Genomic DNA, 22996 nt, shown 5'->3' on the forward strand with positions numbered 1-22996 from the left:
AAATAATCTTCCATAATATCACCACCTCATTGTTAGAAACTACAAGAATTCATCGCTATCTGCAAATATGGAAAGGACAAGAACAATGATAACACTGCATGTTTTCTACCCAGCTTTATACAGAGCTTTGTACTAACAGTTCAATCTATATAAATTCACAGATTAGTTCGTTTTCAACATGACAACTTGTACTTCTCATTGTTGCAAGGGGTCCTTTTCAACTTTGGTGGGGGGGGAGGATTAGGTGGGAGGTACGGGTGGGGGGACGCTGGGAAGGGATGGGAAAGGGAAACAAAGGAGGAGGCTACAATGCTTGATAAGAAATGTACTCATTATCTTGCCCATGTAATTCTAACCCTTCTGTACAATATTTTCACAATTAAAAATACATAAAAATTTAAAAAAAGAAATTAGGGGGAGAAGTCAGTTAAGAAAAATAATAAAGATAGGATGAATTTTATCAAAGTTATCATATGCATGTAAATAAATATCAAAATGAAACTCCTTTGTATAATAAATTTATGCTAATAAATATTTTACAAAAGTTTAAAAAAATAAATTCACAGATTATTTCAGTCATTCAAAATTGAATAATGATTAGTATTTTATTCCTTCTACCAATATAAAGTTTGAGTATTAGTAAATACACTTTGAAAACTATAGATCCCTATATAATTAATACAATGTAATACTGTGGATAATAGCATAATCCAGACATAGGCCACATGTTGTATAAGGCATTAGAAAGAGAAGAGGGTAAATGACATTATATATCATAATTTAATAGAAATATGATTAAGATTGTGAACTTGGAGAATCAGCAGTTATTATTTGAATCCTATCGTTGTCCATAATTTAAGAAATCATTTCACTCCTAAGAGTTTCATCTTTTCGTGTCCCTGTGTGTAGCTAGAATACTGTATCATTCATCATATTCCATTTTATTTTAAATCTAATTTCTACATACCAGAGACAGCTTGCACCTTTTCTCTTTCTGAGCGAGGCTTACCTCATTTAACATGCTTTGTTGTAGTTCTACCTTCTTTTCTTCCTTTCTTTTTAGTTTTTAGTTTTTGAGAGTCTGTCTTTTTTGCTTATGTATGGTGTATTTAAGTGTACATCTTCTGAAGGTTTGAGAGGATGTTATAGAACCTGAGGGGAAAAAAGGGTGAAAAATTGCAGCAGCGGTGGAGTTCCCTAGCCATAGATGAAAGTGAGCTATGCAACTCATGGGTGGAAACAGGTTGCAGGGACTGGGAGAGAGTGAAGGAACAGAAGACACTGTATGAAAGGAAATGGACTCATTACCTAACTCATGTAATACAATAATGTAAATTAATAATTAAAAAGAAATCATTTCAAATTCCCAAGCCTGTTTCCACATCTCTGAAATATAGTCAATAATTGACAGGATAATTGTAGGTCAAGATGCAGTATAAGTGGTATGATACAAAATGAGTGGTTTTTAATGCCCATTTCATAAACAATACTTGTTATGACTATTACTAATGAGACAAGATATGTAATCCTCTGGACATAAAATCTAGTAGAAATATAGTTAGATCCAAAATTAGATATAATATGCTGCCAGATATAATATTTTGGAAGTTTTTCAACAGTATATTATGAGCATCAGGATGATTAAGTTTTGTTAGATTGTTCACCACATTTAATCTATTTTTCTCTTTGCCCTGAGTATCAAGCTTAAGCATTGCCACCAAGGGATTCTATTGATATTAACTTTTGACACTCAGGATTAAGTGAAATTGTTGTGAAGATGAATTGACAAAATCATAGTGAAACATTTGTCACAGTTAATAGTATGCACCAATCTCTCTGTAGATATCATCCATTCCCATATTCTCATAAATGACCATATATATGAGATAGACCTTTCAAGAGATTTTTCCATTCTGAAAAGCATGACACTCAGTAATTGATGGTGAAATGTGCTGAGCAATAATTATAAACTATAATTAGCACTGCCCTCTATAGATTAGAATAGTCTTTATGGAAATACCTTTATCAATTAAGAACCATTTAGCTTACTCCAATACACTCAGCATTAAGTCAAATCTTTCATCTGATGAAAGTGTGATAAAGCTTTCAGTCACCTTTATAAACTTAAGAATATAATATTAATTTAAAAATATTATATTAGGTTCAGCTGGATACTGGTACATTGATGATTTGTTTTAATTGAAGTGGATAACACAAGAAAAATCAAGTGATATGGATTAGTTGACAAGAAAAGAACCTTAATATTTTCAAGATTCTCTGGAAAGAATATATACTTCCAAAGTCTCAAATAATACATTTCACATAATTAAGAAGCACTGTTATTTAAATAAAATGATAAGGGCTGGGAAGGTGGCTCAGTGGTAGAGCGCTTGCCTTGCAAGCCTGAGGCCCTGGGTTTGATTCCTCAGCACCACATAATCAAAAAGAAAAAAGCGGGAAGTGGCGCTGTGGCTCAAGTGGTAGAACACTAGCTTTGAGCTGAATAGCTGAGGGACAGCGCCCAGGCCCAGAGTTCAGGCCCCACGACCGGACCCCCAAAAAATAAATAAATAAAATAAAATGATAATTTCTTATATTTACAAAGTACTGGTATGGGGGCTGGGAAGGTGGCTTAGTGGTAGAGCACTTGCCTTGCATGCCTGAGGCCCTGGGTTCGATTCTTCAGCACCACATAAGCAAAATGAAAAAAGCCGGAAGTGGCACTGTGGCTCAAGTGGTAGAGCGCTAACCCTGAGCTGAAGAGCTAAGGGACAGCGCCCAGGCCCAGAGTTCAGGCCCCAGGACCGGACCCAAACAAAACAAAACAAAACAAAAAAACAAAAACAAAGTACTGATATGCACATGTATACATTTGTGCTTACACTACTTGAACAACCTTAAATGTTTCTTGATTTCTTGATCATTTATATAGCTAAATATGTTACATATTAATCATTAGAATAATGGATTAGCATTTAATATAGTTAAATAAACAAGCAGTACTTTCATGATGTAATAAATCAAACCTGCTGCTTAATTATTTTGGAGGAGTTTTAGGTGTGTTTTTCAAGTACTTTGAGAAAATTGGTGCATTTCATAGGACCTTTTTGTCACTTTTAAAAGATAAAAGTTTTTCTCTCAGAATTCCATTGTGTATATATACCACATTTTCTTGATCCATTCATCTACTGAGGGGCATCTGGGTTGGCCCCATTTGTTAGGAAATGGAAAGGCTTGGAAAAAATTATATTAAGTGAAGTAAGCCAGGCCCAAAGAAACATAGGTCCCATGGTTTCCCTTATTTGCAATATCTGGTATATGTCTGAGTCAAGCAGAAAAGGTCAGATAAGTTGATGTTAGAGAAATGAACCCTAAGATATGTATTCAAATGTTTTTTGATTGTTTCTAACACATTTATAAGATTATTTCTTTGTTGCTTTGTATGTCCCTCCCCCACAGTATAACCCCTGCTTTCACTGTATTTGATGTCGGTATAATTTGTGGAGGGGAAGGGGAAAACAACTTGTTTAAATAGGGATACAAAAAAAATAAAAATAAATAAATAGGGATACAGGTGGACCCATTGCAACAATGAGATGTACAAGTCTTTATGTCGAAAAACGAACTTTACGACTTTGGTGAGGGGTTGGGGGGAGGCTGAGGATTGGGTGGGGGGTTAGGGAGGATGGGAAGGGATGGGAAGGGGAAACAAAGGAGGAGGCTACAATGCTTGATAAGAAATGTACTCATTATCTTGCCCATGTAATTGTAACCCCTCTGTACAGTATTTTCACAATAAAAATAATGTGCATGGGCATTTGAGCCTGAAAGATGTTTCCTCACATCCTTAACTCATTATACCCTCATGTTTGTGAGGTAACAAGTATGGAATGTGTCTACCCCTTCATCTACAAGCTATCACTTCATTAGTTTTAGTACTTTTTATTGTAACAACCAAGTCTTTATTTATAGAAAATAAGTATCTGTCTTCCATAATGTACATTCTAGTGGAGCAAAATTTATTTCCAGGGAATGTATTTACTCCATAGAATGATTGTCTAAGAGAGAAATATTTCCCTAAAATTTGAATCTGTTACTACAGCAAATTAGTTACTTCCTTTTCTTTGGCAAAGCAGTAAAAGAACTTTAAACTAGAAAGCAAAATAAAATAGCTCAATTGATAACTGAGGAACAATTATGTCCTCAATATTAAATGTCCTTCTAAGATTAATGATTTTCTCTTGACACAAAAGTAAAAGCAATCACAACACTAGTTTTCACTGCTTCCACAAAGGATAATTTCTAACTAAAATGTGACACTGCTAATACCATTGATAATACTTTTTATAAATTCAATTTACTCTCCTTGATCATTATATGACATATGTTTATGAATATGTTGTGATTAAGTTCAAAGCTTATTTTCTATGTGTATTTATTATTTTCTCAGGAAGTAAAATGATTAAGAAAAATGTTATTACTAAATATTAACTAAACAAAATTAATATGTAATATAAAACAAAAATTTAAGGACAATGTGTGTGTTAATCAAAAAGCATTATCACTAGTTAAATTTTCAACATGCATTTTGTAGGATTTGTATCAGGTTGCATGCTTAATCACATTCTTTAAAGATAAGTTATTTATTTGTTTATATTTTGATTTGCTACTATAAGTTATCCTTGCTATAGAAATGTTATATTGATATCAGATTTTTCCTACTTTGAATTTTGTAAGTATGTTTTTGTATCCTCACTGTTATTGATATTGGTCATATACATTGACTTGTCAATATGTAGGAATTTTAAAAGTACTACTAATTATATATAGTGTTTTCTTAACAAAAATTCTGAAAACTAAAGTCTATCCTAAAATATACTTCACTATTCCTTAGTTTATAAAATCGTATTTCTCACTAGAAATCGTAATACACAAAAGGACATAAAATTATTCTCATTTAAAATTTTGTCATATCAAGATCCTGGCAGGCTATGCCTGTAATTGCAGCTACTCAAGTGGCCAGGATCCAGAGGATCATGGTTCAAAGATAGTCTGGGAAGAAAATTCCATTAAATTCTATCATCAACATAACCAACAAGATTATAAGAAAGAGGTATAGTTCAAGTGGTACAGAGACAAGTAAGTAAGGAAAGATAAACAACTATGAGACTGAGTTCCAGGAAAAAAATAATGGCAGAGAAAAATAGCCTTACAGGGAACACACACACACACACACACACACACACACACACGTTATAAATCCAGAGGAAAATTACTCCTTTTAGTAAGATAAGACAAATAATGTATAATTCTTGTATGAATATAGAGTAGTAATAAATGAGAACAGAATGAGAATGGGAGAAATTTAAGGGAATAGGAAGAATGAAGGTCGTGATGATAGAATAAAATACCTGGATTCTGATTAAGGCTGTGGTTACACAGAACTTCATATATACTAAGATTATATAGAATTATAGATGCACATATACAATGAATGTGTTTATAAACTTATGTATTGTTCCAGTGTCTGCTTCCTATTTTTGCTATTTTTCTAGAGTTACTGAAGATGTTCCTTTTAGAGGAGCTTAGGAGAAGGATAAGGGAAACTCTGTTATTTTTGTAACTTCTTGTGAATCTATAATTGTTTGAAAATAGAGAGTTAAAAAATGATTACCTGTTTACTATTTTAGACTTTTATACATTTAACAAATCACCTTAACGCATCTGTTTTCCAACAATAAAATTCTGAAAATTAGAGAATAGCTTAGGGTATAAAGTATAACAATATAAACTAGAGCAAAATAGATGAAAGGAACATTTACAGATCATCGGGCAGGGACATTTTAGAGAAAATTACATAAGAGAAATATTAGCATCATGTTCGGTATTTTGAGGATTTTCAAAATAGTATTTATGTATGTCTTCTTTGCCCATATGCCGCAGAGTTTGTTTTTTTTTTTTTTTGGCCAGAGGAAAAGTTCCCTATATATCACTTGAATTCATTATCATAGACTTTTTGATCACTGCTCCCATGGAAATGGTAGCCTAGTATTAAAGATAAGTCACATTTTACTGCAGTTTGAAGATCAATTTGTTTTGGAGGTAACTTGCCCCAATACATGCAATCAGCAAGTGGTAAAAGTAAATTTTTAATTCTGATCTTCTGATTTAAAATCCAGGGTATTTTGAGCATGTTAAGAATGATCACAAATTATTTATTAAAATAGTTTAAGCACAACACTATTAGCTTTATTTCCTCAGTGTCCCGGACAGTTTATGCTTTCTACAAATATTTATTTAGAACCAAGACAAATGTACTAGTTATTTATGTGACTATGTGATCATATGACAGAATCAACTTAGGGAAGTTGATTCAAAGTTTCAGAGGATTCATTCCATGAATGTTTTCCTGCATGTTTTTGGGCCTGGAGTAACCATGTCAACGAGAGTGTATTATACACTCTAAGCCTGGGACAAAATTCAGCCCCCCCCAAGGACATTTCCCCAACCTCCTTAATTCCAGCAGTTAGGCTGCACCTCCTAAATATCCACAACTTCTTTCCAGCTGGGAGCCAAGCTATAACTCCCTATGGGGGATATTTCCTACTCAAATAGTAACGTAATGATTCCTAGATGATGGGGGTAAGGAACAAGTTATATTTCAAAATAAGACCCAGTTCTGATCTCAGCCACATACCGTAAATTAAAAGTAAAAGTTACTTTTGTTTTGGTTGGTCATGGGGCTTGAACTCTGGGCCTGAGCTCTGTCCCTCAGCTCTTCAGTGCAAGGCCAGAGCTCTACCCCTTCAGCTACAGCGCCACTTCCAGTTTTCTAGTGGTTTATTGGAGATAAGAGTTTCATGAACTTTCCTGCTCAGCCTGGCTTTGAACCGCGATCCTTGGATCTCAGCCTCCTGAGTAGCTAGGATTACAGGCGTAAGCCACCGGCACCTGGCTCAAAAGTGATTTTAATACAAGGGAGAATATGGCCACGAAGGAAGCAAAGACAAAGTAGTCTGGAAGTTCATGGAAGGACCAATTTTATCCTTGTCTGGAGAGCTCAGAAAGTTCCCAAAAGTAAGCTCTGTTTCAGGATTTGCATTGGGAGAATTGTGGCAATGAAACCAAGGTTATTCTTGGGATAAGTATTTTTTCACTCAATTATACTAAATATACTGTCTAATAGTTTGCTTTTTTATCTAATTTCTAAATCTGATTCTTTGAACCTTTGAAAATTTTTATTCTGAAGCAACTCAACAAAATTCTAGCTTTTCTACAGGATGGTATGACTTGCCAAGTTTTTTTTTCATATTTGTCAGTGGTACCCTTTCATCAAAATAACATTAAGTAAGCTACCTCAAACACATATTTATCTCAAGAAGTTTCTAGATCAATAGATATTGAATATCTTCAAAGCTGCTTTAGTTTTCATCTTTACACAAGTTTTCATATATAAAATAAAGGTTACAGGCATATTTTTCACTTTGAAGAAGATCAAGTACTAAGTTAAATGGAAGAGCTTATACTAACATACCTACCCAGAGAATACTTCTCTTTAGCAATAAAGAATGATAACCTATTTCTTCCAGTTCAGTAATACAGTAATATTGTAGTGTTCCCTTTGGAGAATTAACTCAAGTTCAGACAATTCTACATCCTTGTAAGGCTATCTGATTTTTCTCCTTAAAGTTGACTTGGATAATGGATAATTAAGTCATTGTATGCAAGTGAGATTGTCAAGACTAACCAAAAATATATACATATATTATATTTGGTTTGATACCTAGCATAATTTTAGTTTATATACTGAGATAAGAGTTTGGAGCCCTGGATAATCTCTTATAAATTATTGGTGGAATCCTCTCTTTAACCCATTATTCCTTTGTCCATATGACCTGGCACCATACAAACCATTCTAATTAACAAGGTAATCTGACTCCATCATCTCTATCATCATTTTCAATAGGACTCTTCAAAGAATTCCCAATTTGCTACTGATCTAAACTCAGAATCATTTGTTTAGGTCTGTCTGGTTTTATTCTCCTGAGAACACTTGCCCTCAAAACTCCTCCTTTGTGAAAAATAATTCTCCAAAAAGAGCAACAATACTGAATCTTATTGACCTTTTTGTGATATATATTGTACTTTCCTAATCTTGGTGTAGCTGCCCAAACCCAAGTTCACTTTTTTCCTTTGAAGTATATTTTACATTTCTCAGAGATTAGTGACATAGTTTTCCAGTGTTCTCTATCCAGTTAGACTTGTTAGCCTTTTAAGTTAAGGAAATTTTGGGTCTTCAAAGATTCAAATCAGAGCCTCACACTTGCTAGGCAAGGACTCTTTACTCCCAGCCATTGTTTTTCATTTAATTATTTTTTCTGATATTATGTTCAATTTTTTTTCCAGGGCTGGCCACAGATAAAGAGACTCCTACCTATGCCTCCTCAAATAGGCTCATGATATGTGATACTATTCCCATCTTATTTGTTGATATGGGTCATTTTAACGAAAACATTGGAGCCTGAAAGCTGTCATAAAATTATGTTTTTATTTTTTCTTAAAAATATGGAAATAATCTCCACAAAAAATATTTGACTTCAACAAGGCTTGATTTAGAAAAAAATAACTACAAAGTATATATATATATATATATATATATATATATATATATATGTATATATGTATTCTTTGCATGTGTGATTTGTAAAAAGTATATACCTCAGACATGGGGAAAATGAAGTAGTATATGTGACTTAACATTAGCCCCAAACCCAATGGTTTGTACTGTAAGGGAAATAGCCATACTTTCTTAAATGTAGCACTGTCCAATTTAACGATTCTCTAACCATTTCTATCTAGATTTCTGGCTTATCTGATCTGAGTAACTATTTGTAGACAAACTGTTTAATTTTATAGTATATCCTATATTACATAATATGTAAGAAACCTATTTTAAAACTACAAGCAATTTAGATACCTTAAATAATAGATTATTGGCATTATCTTTTAATTCTTTTAAATTATAATTTATTATCATTAAAAAGCAGTACAAAGTGTTTACAGTCCATTATGTTTCTCAATTCTGTGTGTGTGTGTGTGTGTGTGTGTGTGTGTGTGTGTGTGTGTATCTGTCTATCTATCTGTCTGATTATGCTAGTTCTGGGGCTTGAACTCATGGCATGGGTATTGTACCTGTGCTTTTTTGCTAAATTATGTGTTTTACCACCTGAACCACAGGTCCATTTCCAGATTTTTGCTGGTTAATTGGAAATAAGTCTCATGGATTTTCCTGCTTGGGCTGGCTTCAAACAAGTCCTGCTCTGGCTGCCTTTCAACTTTGATCCTCAGATCTAAGCCTCCTAACTAGCTGGGATTGCAGGTGTGAACCATCAGCTGTGCTTGGCTATTTCTTAATACTTAAAAAATATTATTATACAGATGATGTGCAGAGGGCTTACAGTTACTTAAGTCAGGTAATGAGTATATCTCTTTTTGGACATTATCACTCCTTTCCTCATCTCTCCCAGTTTTTCTCTCCCCTTGCCACCCACAGGTTGTATAGTTCATTTTCAACATAGTTCTCATGAGTACCACTGCTACTGCATTAGTTCACTCTTTGTCCCTCTATTTCTGTGCCCCCTTTTCCTCCCAAAGACAAACACATGAACAAACAAGGCAGGAGGAAAACAAAATTACCGAAAAAAATCTTATGTCTATTTGCTGGAGCTAATTTTGATAATAAAAATTATTTTATATGATCAGAAGCACATGGGTATTATGCCTTTGTGCTCCTCGCCTAAGAGTATCCTCCTTTGGTCTCATTGTGTGATTGTCTAGCGTTCTATATAATTTATCATGTCCTAGTGTATTTTAGATCTAGCTTCTACATATGAAAGAAAACATGAGCCATTTGTCTCTTTGAGCTTAGATTACCTCACTTAACATGATTTATTCTAGATTGATTTTTAATTCTTTAAATATATGTTCTGTTGGAATTTTTATAGAAGATTGTTTCTTCAAACTTACATACCTGAAATCAATGGTACAAATTAGAAACTATTTTTCTTTTTTAAAAAGGTATTTAAATATATTTTATTGTTATTGGAAAGGTGATATACAGAGGTGCTAGAGTTACATAGTCAGGTAATGAGTACATTTCTTTTTTCTTTTTAGTACATTTTGAGTACAATGAGTACATTTTTCTTTTTTGGGGGGGGGGTTCGGGTCATGGGGCCTGAACTCTGGGCCTGGGCGCTATCTCTCAGCTCTTCAGCTCAAGGCTAGCGCTCTACCACTTGAGCCACAGCGCCACTTCCGGCTTTTTTCTTTTTGCTTATGTGGTGCTGAGGAATAGAACACAGGGCCTCAGGCATGCAAGGCAAGCGCTCTACCACTGAGCCACCTTCCCAGTCCATGAGTACATTTCTTTTAGTCACCTTTTCCATCCCCACCCACATGTTGTATAGTTCATTTTCAACATGATGCCTAGTGAGTAGCACTGCTGCATTGTTCACCCTTTCTCCCATATATTCTGTGCCCCTACTTATCATCCCAGAGACAAACTTACTGGATAAAAAGAAAAGAAAACCAAAACAGCAACAATAACAACAAAATAAATTGTTTCCATGTCTTTGAGTTCATTTTGATAAATGTTATTTTATATGGTCATATATGCATAGATATTGAGCCTTTGTGACTGCTCCTATGAATGTCCTCCTTTAGTCATACTGAATGGTATCGTGCCAAATGTAAGGATATGGAAAAACTTGGAAAAAATTATATTAAGTGAAGTAAGCCAGACCAAAAGAAATAGAGGTTGCATGGTTTTCCTCATTGGTTGTAACTAGAACATGCCTATAAACCTACAAGTAAACATACTGGATGATTAAAAAAAAGTACACTAGGACATGTTTTGAAATTTTTATTGCTACTTTGTAGTTGATATATAGAGTGGTTGCTGTTACAAAAGTTAGGTAAAAAGTACCTTTGTTTTTGGATCGTGCCACTCTTCCCTTTCCTCTCTCCCAGTTTTTCTCTCCAGTTTCCACCCACAAATTGTATAGTGCATTTTCAACATAGTGTCTAGTGAGTACAGAAACTAGTTTTCTAAAGATATGAAAATGATAGTGAGGACAGGATGATTCATAAGCAAACTTCAAGTAACTGGTAGCATGAGATCAGAAGTAAATATCACATGACATGATTTACTTATTATTTTATTTCATTTTGAATTAGTATATTATATGCTAATTGTGGTATGAAGTAGTTTCATTGTGATATTTCCACATATGCATGTAGTAATTTTGAATATTTTTATATAGCTAAACAAACTCTACTACCATGATATCAATTAAAGATGCTGAAGGGATAGTAGGGTGAAAACAAAGGAGGGAGCAACAATGCTGGATAGGAAATGTACTCATTACCTTATTTGTGTAACTGTAAACCTCCTGTACAGTATTTTTACAAGAAAAATATAAAAAAACATAAATAAAATACCACTCCATACCCTTAAAAAGTTGTTGAATTTATAAGCAACACTGGGAGACGTAAGAGTATACCAAGTTGAGGTATACAATGAATATTGATTGATATGTAGAAAAAAATTAAAAGTAAATTATAACACACATTTCAGTTTATAGACAGGATATTAATACTTACTGCAATTATTCTTCGAAAGATGCATAGGAAAAATTGAAACTGAGACAGAGATATGGGCAATGAAACTCTTACATATTACAGATCAAAATGGAGAGAAAGGAGTTAAATTCAACAGAGCAATCGAAGACAGATTCAACATATTCAAGAACTGGATTCAAGAATTGAGAGAAAAGGACTTTAGAATTTTTCTGGGTTGTTGGAATGGGTTGCAATTTGGACCATAATGTCATTTGTTAATGGAAATGAAAGCATTAAAACAGTGAACCAAACAAAGAATAGTAATATTGCCTTTGGAGCATGTTGAGTTTAAACTTCCTGAAATATATTCATGTAGCAAACTCCAATAGGAAATTTCATGTAAGATTTGGCACTTATCAGTTCAATCAAGCCTCAATCAGACTTTAGGAAACATAAGTGTACTAAGTGGCTCAAATGATGAACATAGAGGAAAAATGTGAAAAGAGGTTTAAAGACAGAATATTGGGCCACTGAAACAGGGTGTTTCTAAATAAGTATAGACAGAGATGGAGGAGTAATCGAAATCAAATTGAAGCAAATAGAAGAAAATAACATCATGAAATTTATAAAAAGAATTTTCCAACATCCTGGTCAGTGATGATGAATGATTCAATTGCCCTTAAGATTCATTGCTTTCCTCCCATGAAGTGTTTAAAAATATTAAAATATATACTCTACCAAAGAGAAATATATTATTTGACAAATATAATTTGTTTGTCAGATGAGATCTGTGAAATGTGAAATAAAATGGTATCTTTAGTACTAACATTTCAATTAATATAGTATTGTAGAATTTGAGGTTTTTATTTTAATTGACATGCATTGTTAGTTTTAAGAGACAATGCATTGTTAGTTTTATCAGAGGTTTTGAAACAAACATTTACATTGTTAAAATACAGACTGGGGGAATAAGTGTCCATAGAGGTTAATTTAATGTAATATATAAAGAAAATTATGAAAAAAAGAAAATTATGCAATGCATTTTAAATCCAAGTATGCTATAAGAATAGATTTCCTCTTAGTTTTTTTGTAAGTGAATAATAATGTCTGAAACAGGGAAGTGCATTTCTTTGAAATAAAAGTAGTCTACAGGGAACAATGGTATTTGGAAAACATAGAATTGGTCATGTTTCAAACCTTTCCTTTTGCATCTTGAATTATGATGATTTGATCTCTGACTTAGATAAAGATGGAAACCATGCTTGCCAAATGTATGGATTATGCAAAATTAAATAACACAATTAAGATTTATAAAAATAACCTCAGATTAGAAAGCATTGCCAAAGTAATGGGATGAAATGTAATAACAATAAACAAATCTGGTTTCTGGCCACAACAATGAACTGGCTAATTACAAACAAAGAAGTTGCAGCTAGATTCAACACATTGTTTTAAGATACTATATACCAATAAGTTCATTTGGAGTGAAAAGTTTGCTATAGCTATTTTAAAAGGCCATGGTAATTGTGGGTCACTTTAATATAAATACTGGGTCAATATTTCTCAAGGAGTGGGTTGTAGTATCAAAGTATCAAGGTAGAGTTGTAAAGTATAGATTCAGAAACCCCAGAAGTTACCACCTTATCTGTTGAAACAGAGTCTCTTAGGGATGAGTCAAGGAATCTGTACAGTTTGTCACTTTTTGTTTCAGTGTTTGTTTAAGTGGTCCTAAATGTGAACTCAGATCCACTACCACTTGAACCACCATTCCAGCCTGGAATCTGTTTTAAAATACTTCTTAGGCAGCTATGATGCAAATTAAACTTTAAGCATAATTGAAATGAACTACAATCAAATATAATCCTATTATAATTTGTAGTATTTTGTCACTTCAGAATAGTTATGCTGTATTCTCTTTCTTATACTAAGAAGGATGTCGACTTCAAGCTGCACTCTGAAAAAGCAAGTTTATACAAATGGAGAATTCAATTATTTCGACAAGCACTTCACAAAGAAAAGGGAATGCTTGGCTTAGAAAAGGGAAGGTTCACAGGGCCCTTCATGTAGTTATGATATAAATGAACAATTAGTTAAATTATAGTGATTAATTTGACTGTTATTCATGAATTTTCAATAAATATCTATTAGCACACTCAGTCAAAGGAGAGTGTTATAAAGGTCAGACAGCAACATAGAAAATGTTTGTAATACAGTAAAAGAAATATTAAGGCATGTAACTGCACAAATACTTAGATTGTGTTTAAAAATATGATCATAAGAAGATACACTGAAAAGGAGAATATTTGATTAATTCTATAATAATCATACAATTACAAAATATTTCTACTTGTAAATATTCTTTTGTATTTAGCTATTTTTCAAAATGGGTCTCAGATTTAGAAATATATTTATAAATAAGATTTTTGTTGTGAAAATACTGTACAGAGGGGTTACAGTTACATGAGCAAGGTAATGAGTACATTTCTTATCAAGCATTGTTGTCTCCTCCTTTGTTTTTCCCCTACGTAATTAAGTACTCTAGATTTTAAACAATATTGTTTTTTCTAATACAGGCAAGAGGAAACAATAACCTGAAATGAATTAGAAGTAAGCTTTAATTTCATTTTGTGAAAGTATTTTGAAGGGTCATATAGACTATTTCACAATTCAGTGCTTCAATCATGCATTACAAATTTAAAAATATTTTTTAATCCAAAGCACCTTCTACTAGTTTATTCTATACTCATTAAAGGTTTACTAATATTCAGAATATAAATGTATATTACTATGCTGTTATATATATAAACTAATGTCTACTACTATTTAAGACACACACACACACACACACACATATATCCATATATCTAAACAAAGTTGATTAAGGCACCTTTGGCACACACACACATATTTGGCTATTTGCTACATTATTTTGCACATTAGGTTGCACATTAAAGGCAGCTACTTTGGAAGCTTTAAAGTGTGTGTTTATAATATAGGACTGAAACCAAGTGTCTATTAAAAATTTCACAGTTGAAAATGCAACTCTAAAGAGTTGCATTTTCAACTGTGAAATAAAACCTCCCTGAAAAGAAGGTACTACTTCCCATTGCTTGACTGTTATTGTGATCATGTTTCATCGCCAAGCCTGCATGGTTAAAACTATCAACTTGAGAGAGGTTCACTGACTGTGGCAGGGCCCCCAGTTGATTGCCTTTAATATATCCTTCCTCCACCTGGGGACTGAGCAGTTTCCACTCAGAAAAGTGATGCAGCAATAACATTTGAAACTATAGAATGATCACTCATCCTAATGGTATGTTATTTGGCATCTTTGAATATATGACTACAGCAAGTGGTTCATCTGAAATTTTAACAGGTTATTTTTCTCCATTCAAAGTCATATCAAAAAGTGGAGAGAAAACTGCCAACTGTTAAACGTTTTCAAGTACTAAAGTGAAGTGCCATTTTCCCCAATAAAATAGTGTCTTATCATAAATTCAGGGTATGTTAAAATTGACATTTTAATAGCATATCTAGGCAGGATATAACATCGAAAGCTGTAATAATTGCTTTCTCTATTATAAAACTATTAAGCTCATATTAAGACTTAAGACATATTCATATTATTAGCTCATATGAATGTTAATATACAATATGACAGGTATATTGCATGCTATATACACTCATGGAAATTTTATATTATACTACATGGAGATGTTTCATTCATTCATTTTCCTGTTCTATAATTTGTTATTTTTAAACAGGGGCAAGTTAAACATGGAAAAATAAGGGTCATGTTTCTTCCCTATAAGTAGTTGCCAGTTACTAAAGTCACCAATCATATCTTCAATCCTTTCCAATATTAGTCTAAATTATTATGTTACATACTAATTTTCAATACTATTAAGAGCTTTACATATGTATTAGTTATTTTAACTTTTATTTATTGAAATTAAAATTATATCTCTTACTTATATATTCTATTTAGGTATTAGATATTTTTTAATTTCTGAAAATAGATTTTATTTTGATAGTTCCTATTTTTTCAATGTATTTACTTGTGAGTATATTGAGGATATTGGCAATTTGTCTAGTCTTTAGTAGGTAAAAACATATAAAATTATAAAATGGTGCCTATTGTTAATCTGAAAGACATTTCTACTAGCATCTAAAAGAATTCATTTTTTTTACACAGCACCCTCTAAACACTTCTGCAGATGTCTGTCTTTTAGTAACATATTCTGGGGAGCCATTATCAAAATAGTTGTTTTCAACTTCTTTCTTTATTGGAAAGTTTTATTGATTTCAGTTCATTTCAAAGTATTTATACTTTAGTTGTAGCTATTATTGACTTCTTTTTATGAAGTTTTATAATTGTTTAGTAGTCCTTAGCACTGTAAAAATAAAGGAGGCACAAAGGGCAAGACATTTTGTTCAGATTACTATAGTTGAAGAGAAAGACAGTACAAATCTGTTCCACTCTTCTAAAACAAAAAGTGAGATGGAAAAGGACTTAAATGTTAGGGTATACTAAGAAATACTGAAGGATATTAGGAAGTGGAGGTGAGGTCCATTGTGTATGATTAAGCCATCTAGATTTGCTAATTATTCCTTTGCTAAATTCAGTTTTTAACCATCCTAAGAGGCTGGAAGCCAGGAGCTCTATATTCTTTGATGATTATACTTGGAAGTTCAGGTCTGTGGGTAATAACATTACTTAAAGAAACTGGAGAAGAATTTCTAATTGCAAGTTTTCTAAAGTAAGTGATCTAAGAAAAGTGAGATTTGGGTCGAAACAAACATTAAATTCTTTTGACAGATAAAAGAATATATTCTTAGGCATAAAAGTAAGGGAACTAGGTTAGGCATTCGAGGTCCATAGACCTTGAATTGTTAGAAAATATTCTAGTCTTTATTCATGACTTTTATTGTAGTAGGTAGATAAAATTTTTCATGCAGATAGTTGCAACTCCTGGATTGTATAGATGAAACCTAGTAAAGAAGAGTGCTCAGGGGATTGTGATTAAAGGTGGTTAAGGGGTCTCTAGCTCCCCTATTAAGAAAATTGCCTACAAATAATATCTTATATTTATGCTTATAAATTTTGTATATATTTAATTTTCAAAACCTACAGTAGCAATTCAAATACTTAAAGAGCTAAGATATTGATTAAAGCAAGCTATCTTATTTATTCTGTGAAATTTGGGGGGATGGATGGCATTGTAGTGTGTGTATTGTCATCTTTATTGATGTTAAGTGGAGTGTTGTAAGTTGCTCTTTGTATATTAGATGTGATAGATTCTGTATTAAAAGAGAATGATCCAAAAAACTGACTCTACTTTGCTAAAAAACGAAACAAAACATTATATAACAGGCTGGGAAGGTGGTTCAGGGGTAGAGTTCTTGCCTCGCATGCATGACACCCTGGGTTTGATTCCTCAGCACCACATAAGCAGAAAAAGCCGGAAGTGGCACTGTGGCTCCAGTGGTAGAGCACTAGCCTTGAGCTGAAGAGCTGAGGGACAGTGCCCAGTCCCAGAGTTCAGGCCCCATGAGAAAAACAACAACAACAACGATGTAAAATTATCAAGTGAAATTTTTCAGTCTTCACTTTCCTTATCTATAAGACAGAAGTTATAATAATAGCTGTTGCATACAGTTAGCTGTTAGGGTTAAATATCCAGCTGATTGCCAAAATACATGCCAAGAAATAAGGACTCAATACATGAAAGTTTCTATTATTTTAATTAGACATTTTTAATGTTAAATAAGTACAATGGATAAAGCAATTACCTGATCCATATAATTAGTTGAAACTGTTGGTGGTAAGAGATTTCAAATTGTTATTTGATTTTTGTCTATCATTTGATTTGTACATTGTTATTCTTAGCCTGTTTTCCTTGATTTCCTTTGGATACGGAATAATTACTAGAAAATGTGTCATGGTTTAAATTCATCATATTTAAAAGCAAAGAACATCATCAATTAAATGGCAAATTTCTTCATTTTAAGAACAGACAGGTTATAAAAATACTCATTTTGCTTTCTCCTAGGCGAGGCTTGGAAAAAATACAAGTGACATTTACTATGATTGATAATTCGACCTGATCTCTTCCTATGACCTACATCAACATCCAGAGTTGTTTGTAATTTTTTTCTTACAAGGATAGTGTCAGGAAATATAGTTAACTCAGTGGAATAAAGACAGATTTTTGAGAATGTACACTTATCTATGGAAAGAGATTTATTTTCAATTATGATTGAACATAGTTTAAGAAGATGTGTATTTGAGATATTTATTCTTGGATGCAGAACAACTTAATTGCATACAATTCAAAATTCTTTGTCAAGTAGATTTGCATAATATCTAACTGTGATGATTTTATTCCCTTTCTAGTGAAATAATAATTGTAGTAATTATAATATTTCCTTTGAGTAAAATAAAATCGGGTAGATTTTCACAAGAACTATCTCACTGTATTTTTACAAAAGTATTCTCAGTTAAATGAAAGATACTTTCTCTCTAAAGAAAATGATAAGCCGGGTGCCAGTGGCTCACGGCTATAATCCTAGCTACCCAGGAGGCTGAGATCTGGGGATCATAGTTCAAAGCCAGCCTAGGCAGGAAAGTCTGTGAGACTTTTATCTCCAATAAACCACTAGAAAACTGGAAGTGATGCTGTGGCTCAAGTGGTAGAGCGCTCTCCTTGAGCTGAAGAGCTGAGGGATAGTGCCCAAGCCCAGAGTTCAAGCCTCACGACTGACAAAAAGAAAAAAAGAAAATGATAATATGTGTGTATTATGTATTTGTACATTTCCTTATTACCAAATAAATGGCTCTGCTCCTTTAAAAATATAAAGGGTAACTAGCTTAAAAGAAACAAGTGTTCCAAAGTAAAATGGGTAATTATTGCAAAATAGAGGTGAATTTAATAGCAAATTTATACACTAGTTGTATGAGTGTCTATAAACTTTGATCCAGTAACATCCTTTTTATTGATAGGCCAGATGACATATAATACATGACATATAGTAAATAAATTCTCTCTTGACTCCTTCTTCCCATCCTATTGATTAGAAGTATGTTTTACAGAGTTTCACTGGGTTGTTTCTTTGATTTTGAAAGGATGGTGGTAGTACTGCCTAAATACATAATTTTTTCTATGAGTGAAAATTTTAATGTGTTTTTTTAAATCCAAGAAAAGAAAAAGTGCACAAGCTACTTTTGGGTAACTTTAACAATGTGTAATTTTAAAGTCACCCACAAATGAAAGAAAATAAAAATGATTTAAGTTTAAATTATTAACAAGAACAGCAAAGTGCTTTTCATTTTCCCAAGTCATGTGTAAAGCCACAATGGATGTGTCACTCAAGATCTTAACTTTCTGAAAACTCTATTAGTCAATTTTATTTTAGTTTTGACCATAGTTCTAATATGCTTGCATTAAAACTCCAACTTGGAAGGGTAAGGTCCAACTGTAATTCCCTAATTCAAGACATTTGGCTAGTGCTATTTTGAAAAAAAATCTCTGAAGAGTTCATTGGATTACTATATTATCCAAATTTCTCCTTCATTGTTTTTATTGTGATGTCTCAACTATTGTACCTTTGCAAGCCTAGCTTATAATATCTTGTAGTGATGTGTGTGCTTTCTTATCACAGAAAGTTTCTTTTAATTATATCTGCCTCTATTCCACTGCTTCCTCTGGCTTGTAGATATCTTAAATAGATGAAAAATCATGGCTTATGAAGGCAGCAATTTAAGACTAAAACAATTATCTATTAGCAGATTATATTACAAATGAAGGGAAATGTGCATATTAAAGGAGCACTTCTTGCCAATGTGTGAAAATACGTTTTTAATACAGAGTTAAAGTAGAATAAGACGCAAAGAACTTACATATTTCTAACCAGCTAATTTAACTGGCTTCTATTCACATTTAAACGCTTTAGAAGTGAACAAGAGACACACTTACTGGCCTTTAAGTAAACCATTATGTTTTATACATGTGTATACTTAAACAAATTTGATATATGTTGATGTAATCAATGGGAATATGTTAGGTAGAGAATGACAATATATGAACAGAATCATACAAATAAGATCTATACATCTTGGGTTCTGATTCTGGTTTATCAATACTAAAACCACAGTAAATGGAATCAGGATAGGTTCCCAAATTCTGGATGAGATAACCTTTGCCTGAACCAGTAATCAGACTCCAAACCCAATAAAAACTCATGTCGAAAAACCCATAATGAATTTGGCAGAGGAGAGTAGAGCCTTAGGAAACAAAACTAAGGAGTAGCAGAATTCATTGATTTAGAACCATTTTCAGCTAGAGATTTAAAATTGGCTAAATTGGGCACAATAGCTCTAGCCTATAACACTTAGCTACTTGTGAGGCAGATATCCAAGATGGCAGGGTGAGACCAACCCAGACAAAAGAAGTTTGCCAGATTACATCTCGACCAATAGTCGAGTGCTGAGGCACGTGGCTCTCATCTCCAGTAACACAAGGAGGCATCACAGGCAAGAACAAGAGGATCATAGGCAAGGATAGCCCAGACACTAAATAAGGCCCTACCTTGAAAAGAGCCAGTGAAAAAGGGGATGGAAATGTGGCTCAAGTTTTAGCACACCTATATTACACACATGAAGCTGAGTGCTGTCCCTGAGTTTTTGCTACAGGATATCACTCTACCACTTGAGCCACAACTCCAGTTCTGGCTTTTTGGTGGTTAATTGGAGAAGAGTCTCAGGGCTTTCCTACCCTGGCTGGCTTCAAACCACCATCCTCAGATCTCAGTCTCCTGGGTAGCTAGGAACCCCTGGTACCCAGCTCAAACTTTCTCATTCATTAGGGTCTTTCTCTAGATTGAAGTATACATCTAGTCTATGACTATTAAATTCAAAGTGTAAATATATTTAACTTTTGGGAGAATTGGGCAAAGCTAATTCATAAACTATTTCCTTTCATGAGTAGTTCTTGGTAGGTACTCATTAATAGAACGATCTATACATTTGTATACATCTGAAGTGAGGACAATGATTTTTATCTAGTAACTTGTGCCTCTCTTGTTAATGGATACCCAGATTACTTCCAACTCCTACCATTGCAAATAATACTATATGTTTTATGAATGTGTGTGAAAATTTCCCTGGGACAAATGCCAATTGTAGAATTACTGTGCCAAAGGGCATGTATATACTTAATTTGACTAAGTAGTAACAGATGGCTAGGCAGACTGCTACCACCATCTACACTACCACCAGTAGGGCACCAATGTTGCTCTGGCGCTCTATCTACATGTTTGGTTCCTTTTCTATTTCTTGAAATCCTGCCTCATCTTCTAGCTATAGTCAAGGAAGAGACATGCTCTCTTACATTCTTAATGATTAACAGTAGAAATCCTAGCTAGTAGTGATCATATTTTAAGTCTAGTAGATGATGTAGTCAACCTACATTTGAATTGGTTCAAATTAATCAGATATATTACAAGATACCATGCCATTTAGTTATTATTTTCAGAAATTCACAACAGTTTCCATCAAACTGAAATTCAAATTGTGATGTTCACATTGATTTCATATCTGCTTTGTTATTTTGTTATAACTGAGACATAGAATGAAAAAGGTAGAATAAATAATGTAATGTTTCTCAACCTGTCAAATATGAATGGCATGAATCATGAAGGTTTGTTGTTGTATTTTCCTATAGTAGAAAGTATGATTTTTCCTATAGTACTTGTCATCACTCTGAATCCAAAGTTCTGACTTAGACAGTAGAAATATATAAACAGATAATCTCTTCCAGTTTATCTGTTAATTTTCAAATATTACTTGATGCACATTTGAGTATACTTGTAGATGGGTTGATTTGTTCATTTAGTTTGCTCCACTTACCTGCTTTTCTAATGAAATAAATGACAATGATCGAACTTTAGATACTTGCAGAAAATTATTCAGTCCTATCATCATAAATTATTTAATACTCACAAGTAATACCAATAGGGTTGTTCCCTTTGTAAATAAGATTGGTTTTCATCAAGCCTGCATGATAAAATCTAATTCCAGGTGAATCTTAAGAGCCATGTTTCCTTTTTCTTTTTCAATAATCCGAGGTAAATAACAAGAATTCAGTAAATACTCACTGAATGGTGTATATTTTTTTAGAAAATGAAATCTACTCTTTGACTCTGTGTAGAGACTGTTTTTCTTCAGGTCTAAATGGATAGCGGATACTCACTGAATATTCTCCCACATCTCCTTTTGGCAATTGTGTATGTGCAAACACTTCTTTATGCCATCTGTTGCCTTGTTTTCTTCATCCAGCTATTTATACAAGCAAAGATTATGGACTGAGAGTGATAGATTAGTGAAGGTTCATGTTACAAAATTTCTCTACCTTATATGCTTTGCCAAACACAGAGATATAAAACTTAGAAAAGCTAAGTGAAATGTATGTGTGCCTTCTTTAAGAATATGTCACTGCTTTTACTTTTTTTTTTTTACTCTTGTACAGTATCTTGAACATAGGGCCAAATACTTTTGCTTGGTTGATTGTTTGCTCACTGCTGTTCTTCTACCACTTGAGCCACAACTCTAGTGTAGGAATATATGCAACTAATTTTAGTACCCACTGCAAAATGGAGATTTGGACAAGGCTGACACATAGATAAAAACTGAGCAAAGAACTATAAATTGTTTAGAGTGATCATCTCTTCCAAAATTATTTGAGCAATGATATTGAAGTAAGCTTTCCATCAATAAAATATTGATGGCAACCTAGTACCTAAGCTACTACCTGTTTGGCTGCCAGTATCTTTAAATAGGTAACCCTATTTGTATTATTCAAGCAGAAGAGTTTTTGGCCCTGCTAAGAGTTTTGACATAAGCAGGAGTGAAACAAGATATACATTTGTCCTCAGGAAGCATCAGAAGAGTAGCTTTTTAATCTCCTGCCACTATGGTAACTTGCAGGCTCAGAAAACCACTTATCTTTGAGAAAGAGTCCTTGGAAAACATTTGAAAAGTTACCAAAACAAACAACCATATGTATAGTAGACATATGTATATAATTCCAAGGAGACTCCCAATGGTAAAAACAATGAAGAACGCTCAGAATTCACAAAGTTTAAGCATAAATTATGACTATACAAGACTTGGAATGTCTCTGAATCAACTGATGTATACATAATGTACACAAAGGAATGTTTGGGAAAACCAATGTATAATACATTTGTCAATAAGGCAAGCTTACTGTAATAAAGCCTATGTGATACTGAACATAGAATAATAATGACTCTAAGGCAGGTAGAGTGCGGAGGCGGAATTCTGAATACACTTGTTATTTGATCCATTAATTGGGCAATT

At 33.2% G+C, this 22996-nt stretch overlaps 1 protein-coding gene across 1 annotated transcript in view; it reads left to right on the top strand.

The window, feature by feature from the left end:
* The window catches only part of Il1rapl1 (interleukin 1 receptor accessory protein-like 1), a 1198232-nt gene that overhangs the window by 512680 nt on the left and 662556 nt on the right, over positions 1-22996 (top strand). The window lies entirely within an intron of this gene.

This window comes from Dipodomys ordii, unplaced genomic scaffold, assembly GCF_000151885.1.
Source record: "Dipodomys ordii isolate 6190 unplaced genomic scaffold, Dord_2.0 Scaffold94, whole genome shotgun sequence".
Taxonomy (NCBI): domain Eukaryota; kingdom Metazoa; phylum Chordata; class Mammalia; order Rodentia; family Heteromyidae; genus Dipodomys; species Dipodomys ordii.